The sequence below is a fragment of the Colobus angolensis genome, unplaced genomic scaffold (assembly GCF_000951035.1).
Source record: "Colobus angolensis palliatus isolate OR3802 unplaced genomic scaffold, Cang.pa_1.0 Scaffold14, whole genome shotgun sequence".
NCBI classification, from domain to species: Eukaryota; Metazoa; Chordata; class Mammalia; order Primates; family Cercopithecidae; genus Colobus; species Colobus angolensis.
Genome location: NW_012114488.1, coordinates 15324024 through 15334748, shown reverse-complemented (window position 1 = coordinate 15334748; position 10725 = coordinate 15324024). Strand labels below are relative to the sequence as shown.

General features: G+C 44.9%; 1 protein-coding gene across 1 annotated transcript in view; it reads right to left on the bottom strand.

Annotated features, from left to right (window-relative positions):
* Positions 1 to 9418, bottom strand: part of AGPAT4 (1-acylglycerol-3-phosphate O-acyltransferase 4) — a 155645-nt gene extending 146227 nt beyond the window's left edge. The window contains exon 1 of the mRNA XM_011934983.1: positions 9182 to 9418. The gene's annotated coding sequence lies outside the window, so the exon portion shown is untranslated. The remainder of the gene's footprint in view (positions 1 to 9181) is intronic.
* Positions 9419 to 10725: the final 1307 nt, after the last annotated feature.

Genomic DNA, 10725 nt, shown 5'->3' with positions numbered 1-10725 from the left:
GTGCTGGATTAGTACCCACTGCTGGACTGGGTGCTGGATTACTACCCACTGCTGGACTGGGTGCTGGATTACTACCCACTGCTGGACTGGGTGCTGGATTAGTACCCACTGCTGGACCGGGTGCTGGATTACTACCCACTGCTGGACTGGGTGCTGGATTACTACCCACTGCTGGACTGGGTGCTGGATTACTACTACAGTGGCGCAGCGCTCACTGTGATGGTCAAGGAAACAGCAATGAAATCCCCAGGTGGGAGCAGGTTTGTGAGTACCTCTCTGGATTCTTCTTGAGATATGTTCATCTGTTCACTCCAAGGAGGTTTGGAAAGGAGGCTCCCTAAACTGGTGGGTGGGGAGGGGAACGAGGAGGGCCTGTCTGCACAGATCTGGGTGTGGAAGGGGTCCTATCAGATCATTGAGCTCGCCCAGTTCCTCGCTGCACCGGGCTGCCTTGGTGCCAGCATGACCCCCACGCAGACTTATCAGGGCAGAAAGCACTAAATATTTGAATACATTACGGCCATGTGTCTACTTTTAAGTTGGTTTACGATTATTTTTCAATTCCCACGTAAAGTATTTCTTCATTTAAATTAATGAATTGCCACTTTTGTTGGGACCCTATCAGTCCTCAGAAATGGGTTTGCTTTGATTGGACCAACCGGATTCCTGAGTGTACCTGACAGGGCAGGGAATTCCCCCTCAAGCAGTGGTTCTCAGTTGTGGGCCAGTTTGTTCCTCTAGGGGATTTTTGGCTGTCACAAGTAGGAGTGGGGTGACTCCCCCTGGCATGTAACAGCTAGAGGCCAGGAATGCGGCTAAGCATCCCATTCTGCACAGGTCAGCCTCTTCCACAACAAAGGATTACTGGGCCCAAAATCTCAACATGGAGATTGAGAAACACCTCACCCTCAAGGAATGTCACCCTTGAGGCCCTGGCCAGGCCAGTGATGAGGCAACCCTGATCACCTGACTTCTTGTGCCCATCTCTCCTCTAGGCCACAACACACATTCAGTGCTGGGTACTCTGCTCTGTGCTACAAACGCTGCGATTACACCTGCATGCCATCAATGAGCATCAGTGCAGTTATGAAGAGAGGACTGTAATCATTGTCATGGAATGTAATCATCTAGAAAAAGTGACTGTTTTATGAAGGATGAATGGGGTGATGGGAGAACGTCAGGAAAGCAGAGGCTGGAGGCAGATGCTAGAAATGGACTCACAGGCATAGAAATGGTTCCTATGCAGGCTACCCACACAAGAGGCCGAAGAATCTGCTCACCATCCGCCTTGCAACCTGCCCTTCCCCCAACAATAAAGAGACAAGAAAAGAAATGAGCCTGATGACTTACTCCTGGGAGGCAGGACACAGTCTGAGCTGATTGCATTGATTGTCTGCTGATGGCTGCAGTATCCTGGGAAGAAGATGTGCTTGCATGGACAGATAAGTTCTTTAAAATTTCATCCATCTCGGTTAACCTCTACCCACAGAAGACTGACAGCTCACGAGGAGCCCATGGAGATGGGCAAGAGACCAAATTTCACTCCAGGATCAATTCACGTCTCCCATTCTCATTTCAGAGATCATCTAAGATCAGCACTGGCAGGGTCTTTGCAGATAATAATCTTCCTTCAAACTCAGTGGTGGATTTGTGGAAAGTCCTCTGAAGAACAGAAAGCCTCTGACTCCATCCACCTACCGCCTTGGGAACTCTGAGAGCAGCCACCACAGGTATCCTCGAGAGCAGCTGCTCAGTCAAGTTCAATCCTTGGTTAAACGTTGGTTTTAAGAAGAGTTCATCTTTAATTTAATGTATGTACTGCATTGTCACTCAGATGGTCTTAATCACAAGGCCCTTTCCCTTCTCCCACCATCTCTGACTAAACCACAATAAAAACAACACTCCCTGAAAACTATAGTAGCTTGTCGTATAAAGTACTGCTGTTAGTTTTTCTCCAAGTTCTAAAACACTACCTTTTCTTGCAGTAATGTTGCTGCTCTTAACAACTAGGATGAAAGGCATGCAAAGGTCTACACAGCAGAGATTTGTTCATTATTTGAAAAATACTGGCCGGGCGCAGTGGCTCAAGCCTGGAATCCCAGCACTTTGGGAGGCCGAGACGGGCGGATCACGAGGTCAGGAGATCGAGACCATCCTGGCTAACACGGTGAAACCCCATCTCTACTAAAAAATACAAAAAAACTAGCCGGGCGAGGTGGCGGGCGCCTGTAATCCCAGCCACTTGGGAGGCTGAGGCAGGAGAATGGCGTGAACCCGGGAGGCAGAGCTTGCAGTGAGCTGAGATCCAGCCACTGCACTCCAGACTGGGTGACAGAGCGAGACTCCATCTCAAAAAAAAAAAAAGAAAAAAGAAAAAAATTAGCTGGGAGCCGGGCACAGTGGCTCACACCTGTAATCCTAGCACTTTGGGAGGCTGAGCTGGGCAGATTGCTTGAGGTCAGGAGTTCGAGACCAGACTGGCCAACATAGAGAAACCCCGTCTCTACTAAAAATACAAAAAAAAAAAAAAATTGCCAGGTGTGGTGGCACACCCCTATAGTCCTAGCTACTTAGGAGGCTGAGGCAGGCTTGAACCCAGGAGGCCGAGACTGCGCCACTGCACTCCAGCCTGGGCAACAAGAACAAAACTCTGTCTCAAAAAAAGAAAAGAAAAGAAAACTATTAGCTGGGCATGGTAGTACACACCTGTAGTCCCAGCTACATGGGAAACTGAAGCGGGAGGATTGCTTGAGCCCAGGAATTCAAGGCCAGTTTGAGCAACAAAGTGAGACTGGCCTCTTAAAAGAAAGACCAGCCTCACTTTTAACATTTTAAACAAAACTAAAAAATAAACTTACTACACATCTGTTATGTGCCAGGCTCTGCAATGGGCATGGGAGACAGACTGTGGAATATGCCGTGGCAAGGTATGAATGTGCAGGGGAAAGCAGAGCCCAGATGATCTGAGTTCCCATCTCAGCTCTGCTCCTTCTTATGATCTGAGTTGCTTAATCTCCCTCATCTTTACTTTCTCTCTCTGTAAAATGGAGCATGATGAGCGTGTTCACGTGCTAGTTTTGTTATGAGGCTAAAATGAGTTAATAAATGTGAAGTCCATGTACTGGCACATAGGAAGCCCTCAATCAAGGCAGGCTGTTATCATTCTCGCATATGCTGTAGGTCAGCCAGTCACCTCAGTGTCTCTAATGACCCCTGCAGGTTACCTGGCATATCCTAGACTGAGGTATCATCTCCTACCGGAATGTTTTATTCTTCTATAAAAAAACACAATGGGGGCCGGGCGCGGTGGCTCACGCTTGTAATCCCAGCACTTTGGGAGGCCGAGGTGGGCGGGTCACGAGGTCAGGAGATCGAGACCATCCTGGCTAACACGGTGAAACCCCATCTCTACTAAAAATACAAAAAATTAGCCAGGCTTGGTGGCGGCACCTGCAGTCCCAGCTACTCGGGAGGCTGAGGCAGGAGAATGGCGTGAACCCGGGAGGCGGAGCTTGCAGTGAGCTGAGATCCGGCCACTGCACTCCAGCCTGGGCGACAGAGCGAGACTCCATCTCAAAAAAAAAAAAAAAAAAAACACACACACACACACACAGTGGGATACATGTGCAGAATGTGCAGGTTTGTTACATAGGTATGCGTATGCCCTGGTGGTTTGCTGCACTTACTGACCCATCCTCTAAGTTCCCTCCCCTTGCCGCATCCTCCAACAGGCCCTGGTGTGTGTTGGTCCCCTCTCCTTACAGGAATTTTAGTGTCTGGCTTCAAAGTACCATAAAGTTCAAAATGCACCTCTCATCTTGGAGGATCCTACACAGAAATGACCATGAGGCAGTTGTGATGTTTAACCTGAGCAGAGATGCCTGTGCCAACCAGAGTTATTGGGAACAGCGTCATGCTGATATTATCTGAGTTTAAAATAACCAAGAAAAAGAAGAACTTGCTAAATGTTTTCTCCCAAGGTCAGCCAAGCAGAGGGGTGTGGTTTTCCAGAGGAACTTTGTCATGTTGCCCATAGAATTTCCAGGCTGACGGTGGAACTTAAGCGGGGGGAAACAATTCTAGTAAGAAGAGTTTCATGAGAAAGTGCTGCAACGAGGTCTCAATGCTCTTCGTGTTGAGTCTCTAGAGCCTCCGCTAGTTTCTGGATGCACTGCTGTTATGATATAAGACTGAAAGGTGTAGGGGGTTGAAACCCACTTGTTTTTATCAGAACAAGACACAGACTTGCAGTATATTATGAGAAATCAGCTCCAAAGGACATGAGGATATTCAGTAAACTAATGGGTATGTAATTGGACACAGGTAGTTTTTCTTTTTTAAAATGCTATACTTTGAGTCAATGTGGGGGCAGCTACTGTCACCTGGAAATCTATGAGTAATTCACTATGAAAGGGAATCTTGAGAGATTCTCTCTCTCAGCTTCTTTCAGAAAGAGAATACACAAGCCTTCTCTTCCTCTGTGTCTCCTGTATTAGAAATTCCACTCTTCCCATTTAGTTAACTAACAAATGTTTACCATCCTTACGCTCAACCAGCATGGAAGATACAAAAAATATATAAAATGGACAACAGTCAACAGCTAACCACTTGATCCCTCTCTGCCCAGCACAGTTTATGCTGTGTGTGAACAATTTATAAAACTGTTCAATGAAAGAAGCATCCTGTTTCATTAGCCAATAAATGCTTCTATTAGAATACCCCAGGGCAGGCGCGGTGGCTCACGCCTGTAGTCCCAGCTGCTGGAGGAGGGGGGCTGAGGCAGGAGGACTGCTTGAGCTTAGGAGTTAGAGGTTGCAGTGAGCCATGATGGCACCACTGCACTCCAGCCTGGGTGACAGAGCGAGACCCTGCCCACCCCCCCAAAAAAGTCATACCCGCATGGTTTAGGGGGCTGTTTCCACATTGTCTTCCTGATAGATCCTAAGCTTCTTTAAGGAAAAACCAGTTTCCCATTTATTGCTATGTCTATAATATATAGTGCCTGAGACATGATAGTCAACACTATTTGTTGAATAAATGAAGGGATGGATGGGTGGATGGAGGACAGACGGATGTATCATGTATGTGTGAATGGATGAAGGAACGGTGACTGAAAGGCAGGACTTACAATCAAGGGAAGAACTAGAGCAAATTAGATTGGAGAAACAAGACAAATAATGAAACCGATGGGAAATCTTTGTGAATCAAGAGAGAGCCAAGGAAAAGAAGACAGGTTAGATGGATTGTTCCACGATAATGTTAAAAAAAAATTATACTCCTTTTAAGATATTTCCTCTTATTCAGTCATGAGAAGAAAATGGATATCAGCCAGTCATGGGGTTTCCCTTGGAAACTCTTTAGACATTTGACAACTATAACTATTTAAACTGTATCTTGTTTTGCTCACAGTTGCATCTGTGGGACCTGACACATATTAAACACATAATAAACATCTGTTGAAAGAAAGAGTTCATGCTTTAAGCTTCCTCTTTCCTATAGCCAGGCAGCAATTGCAGACCCAAGCCCATGCATGAAGCCAGATTTCAGAGTTCCAGCGCTTCCTTTCCAAACTGATTCGCACACAAAGAATAATGAATTTGAGTTGCCCAAGCTCTAGGAAATGTTACATGATTATTATTATTATATTTCAAAATATGAGTGATGAAAGGCGTTTCTCCAAAGATTTAGATGTCAAACACCTTTCAGAAATGTGAATGTGGGCCAGGCACGGTGGCTCACGCCTGTAATCCCAGCACTCTGGTAGGCCACGGTGGATGGATCAACTGAGGTCAGGAGTTTGAGACCAGCCTGGCCAATATAGTGAAATTCTATCTCTACTAAAAATACAATAGAAATAAAAAATAAATCAGCTGCGCGTGGTACCACATGCCTGTGATCCCAGCTACTCGGGAGGCTGAGGCAGGAGAATCGCTTGAACCCAGGAGGGGGAGGTTGTGGTGAGCCAAGATCACGCCATTGCACTCTAGCCTGGGCGACAGAGCAAGACTTCATCTCAAAAAAAAAAAAGAAATGTGAATGCAGCTTTGTCCCATAACCATTGGACCTCCTTTCCAGAATAAAGGAGACTGCACAACATGTATGACATTTACCAAACCCTCATTTGAGTATCCAATAATTTAAAACAACAGCAATGGCAGGAATTATGAAGATGGTATTCTGGGTAAGTTCCTGGCTCCCTCTTCCCCAGTTTTGTACCTGTTTACAGTCTAGTGTAAGTCTGGCCTTTTGTTGTTAAGATGAAGCTAAAAAAATATTGGATTAGGAATAATTTTGCCTTCTGTTCAGTCTTTCTTCTAACAGTCTTTTTCTGATTAAGAAAAACTCATCCCCAAATCTACATCTACTTACGCTTTCAACCAGCACAGAGTATACCTGCTCTACTTCTACAATAAAGACTGACCTCTCCCTTCTTGGAGTTAAGAACCCTGAACCATGATCCATTTCTTACCACCCATCTTTGCTATGTAGGACATCCTCTCCTTCTTCCCTTGAACCATCTGCCTCCTCTCCTATAAAGCTGCAGCAGCAGGATCAGGACTCCTCCACTAGTGATCTTCTCATACTAACTGCATCTCCTTGATGGGCTGTTGCTTCCCCTTTCCTTCCAGCTGTGTGCTCATCTCTTCGCCACCCCTGCCTGGTGGATTTTAAACTTGAGAGCACAGACAACAACTGCTGCCTTCTTCACCAATTCCACAGCAGAGCCTCGCAGACAGTGAAATCCCAATACAGTGACGACTGACTCACCCTCTGGGTGTCACCTCTGTCAGCCTCTTCCATGGGACCTCTACATTTACTTTCTACTCATAGCTCCACTTAGCTTCCCCAGGCCAAAGCTGCTAACTGTTTGAACCTCTACTCAGCATCTGAATATCAGAAAGTGTTTTGTTTGTGCGTTCGGTTTGGGTTTTTTGTTGTTTCTGTTTTGGCTATGCTTCCGAGGAAGTCTTGCTCTTTTTCCTTCGAATTCTATTCCATTAGGCTTTTTTGCTGTGAAACTGCTGAGTCTGGAAACTCAAGAGAACCAACATGGCAGACTTTGACTTACATGCTGTCAATCTGCTAGGAAGGTCATGTGGCAAATCTGCCCTTGAGGACCATTTTCAGGCAGGAAAAACAGTAATTGAAGCCTGGCTGTGCTTTTCAGAATTCTTTGCAAACATCAAACACTCACAATCCAACCGTTTCTCTGTGTACTAATGTGCTTTTCAAAATGAGTGTCATATTCTTTTTAGTAATACTTTTCTGTTTTATGCCCTTTAAATAGTTCTCGTCTTTAACTCCATGTAGCTCTAGTTTGTTTTATGCCATATACTATTTTGCCCCATTTTCAGGTAACTTTTCTACCTGAATTACTTAGGACCTCTGGATTTACAGCAGATGTTATAAGACATAGATGATAGCGTATTTAGATAAGGATCACAGCAAACAGAACCTCATTGAAACAAACCGTTCTTCCTGCTTCCAGGGTTGCTCCGGGTTTATAAGTAATGATTTTGGCTTTAGCAGCCAGAAGGTATGATGAGGGCTAAGTGACCTTCACACATGTTTATCCTAAATTATAGATAATTTTAAGAGTCAAGAATGGGATTACTACTTCTCTGTTTTATAAAGGCTAATTATTTGGGATGCCCGTCAGAAGAATAGTATCCCTTATCAAACACTTCCTTAGACGTACTGAATAAAAGCATCAGTTTAGCCGGTACCTGTTAAGAGGCCTATTGGGACTATGTCTTTCTAAGAGATGTGTTATTTTATTCTAATTATAATTAACTTTGCTTATTACTAAGTAGATAATAATTTTCTCATTTCATATTTTTTCTCAATATCAATTTTTCTCCCCAGAGAGAACATTCAGAAGATGTAGTCCTTTTAACGTAGAACTCGAGATGTGCCCGTTCTCCCTGCCCGCCTCCCATGTCCCTACACACACACACACACACACAAACACACACAAACACACACCTTCTCCCTTCCCTCAAGATACTTTTTTTCCAACTGAGAGTGGTTGACTAATCACAGATGAGTTAATCCTTCCACAGTTTTGAAAAAGTCGAGCAACCCTCACCTTGAAGAGAGTGAATAGCGTGGCTAACCCATCTAAGAACAATGCACGAAAATGAAAAACGGAGAATCCTGCCGGGCAGTTAATTTGTTACTCATACTTGTTGAACTTAAGATTTGGAGCTAAAGAAGTGCAGACGAGAGCAAAGACCCGTCTTTTAAATATTTAGGCTTTTATGCAAACCTGGGCAGGCAATATCACATTTATCAGTGCGAATTCTCCAGTGCTCTCTAAAACTTTATTTCAATGATCTCACCTCCTGTAAGGAATTAATTCCCCCTTAGCTTGACCACAGGATCAATATCATACCTTGAGAAGTGTTTAGGTTTTCTAAAAAAAGACCAGACACTGAAGACTTACATAAACATCAAAGCATTCCTTTTTTAATTCCTCGATATGATGGAGAAATTCATAGGCCGAAAATTAGGTAAATAGAGAGATAATTACCAATGCCTGTTTCCTTGACAACTCCCCTCCCCCACCCCTCCTGTGATAGGGAAAAACCAAAATGAAAGTGAGGAGGGGTAGCCACAAGCCAGGCTGGATTTTAGCAAACCAAAGCAAGAAGCAGAGCGGAAAGCTGCAAACTAGACACGAAATACAAATAAATCAATGTATATCAGGGCTACATATTGTGTAGTATTTTTGTGGTTGCCATAGAAACGTCAGCGACGGAAGAACAAGTTGCATGACACAAAAGAGAGCAATATGTAATAGGAACATTCCCCCCACCACCACCCCCCGCCCAGCTTCGTCTATGGCAGAGAAAATGCTTTAGCCCCGGGAGGGGGCTGGGTGGGTGGGTAAATGAAGCCAGGAACAGCAGCTTGAAATCACAGCCCAGAAAGGGACGCTCACCCGGCCCAGCACAAAGCGAGGGTCCTTTTGTACCAGCAGAGCCTCTCTTCGCCTCCCTCCAGGCGCCCCCTGCACCTTTCCCCCGCCTGCCTGGCACTCCCCCTCCCCCGAAACCTACCCCTTCCAGAGGTCCTAAGGAAATCCAGCCCAGGAGAGAAAATACGATAGGAAGAGGAATGCAAACATCAGCCACACCCAGCGGGAAAGGTGCCTGCGAACGGCACCAGGAGCACATACCTCCTTCCTGGCAGCCTTTGGCACATGGACTTAGAAACCAGAAGCTGAGACGGAGCCGGCTGGGTTCAGAAATTGCCACTAGTTTATAAGAGCTGTAAGTCAGCCAACACTGGAAAGAAAAAGCGAGACTCCACCCATGGGGTGGACCCTTCAGGAAGAAAAAAAAAAAAAAGTGGTCCTCAGCTGACGTCTCTCCCCACCCATGTCACTTCCTTTTAAAGCTACAAGTTAGCAGTTGCCGAGAGGGAAGAGCGAGCTGGTGTAATATGAGTCACTCCCTTCCCCTTCCAATTAGTGTAAGGCAGTGCTTCAGCTGGCTTCACGTTTGAAATCGCTTTTGAAATCTGGCTCGGGAAGCTGCCAGGATAAAAAAAAAAAAAAATCAAAGCCCCCTAGAAGTGGCCTTGCTTTACTCTCGCCTTTCTCCCAAATCCTGTTGCATCCCTGCGCCCTAACGGCTCCTCCAACCTCAACCCAGACTCTAGCTCCGTCTGTGTTGCAACCTGGAAATTGTCCTCAGTTGGCTCATTTTTAATTCAGCAAGCATAGGATCAATATGCCCACCCTCAAAACTCTCCCCTCACCTCTCCTCGCTCCGCCGTGCTGGAAGGAGATTGCGTTGCACTCAGAAGAGTCTAAAACCATCTTGAACAAAATAAGCCTCAGCACTCAAGAGATTGAGATGTTAAGAACCGGGATGAAAGAAGCTTGGAGGTCGATTGATGTATTTTCTGCTTTCAAACCCTGGAACTATGGCTGATTACCACTACACAGGCGTGCACAGCCATGCACACACACACCGTCGCATGCTCACATGCACGTGGCATTTAGGCAGGTGTATTACAGAGGGTCTGGGTAGATCTTTATGGTAAAATAGTGTCGTCACAGTTTTAAAAAGGGTGGGCTGTTGAGAGTCCAGAAATGCTAGGTTCTAGAAAATTATTTCAATTTCAAAATACTGAAGGTGTATTCATTTCAAATGTCCACTATTACAGCCATTGTCAAAATAATATTTAACTATTTACTTGGCTCCTGTGTTAACCCTGTTCTTTAGATGTTTACAATCTATAAAGGAAAAATACATGTGCTCACAAATAGCTCGAGCACATTGCAGAATTACTAAGAGCTATGCAAGTGTCAAAACCAGTGTGTCATGAAGACAGAATAGAAAGTGCTTTTTTGATTGCGATGGGGGAAGACATTGATCATTTAGGAAACAGGGTTTGGAGTGGGTCCTATGGGAGGTGGCATTTTTCTTGTCTGTCATGAGAAAGAAGGAGAGTGAATCTCAACGGGGTGGAAGAGAAAGGACATGTGAAGCAAAAAAAAAGGATCAGAACAGAAACCCATTTGTGGCAATAATTTGTTTTAATATCCATGTGAAAATAAATTTGACCACAGAGTAATGCTTATAAAAGATGTTTATAAAAAGTTCCTTGTAGTCATCATCTCTCACAACTTTTCAAACTATGTTTTACCACCCATGTGCTTCTAGGTTTGGTGGAAACTTGAGTTTTTCAAAGGATTTTTCAAGTAGAGTTACA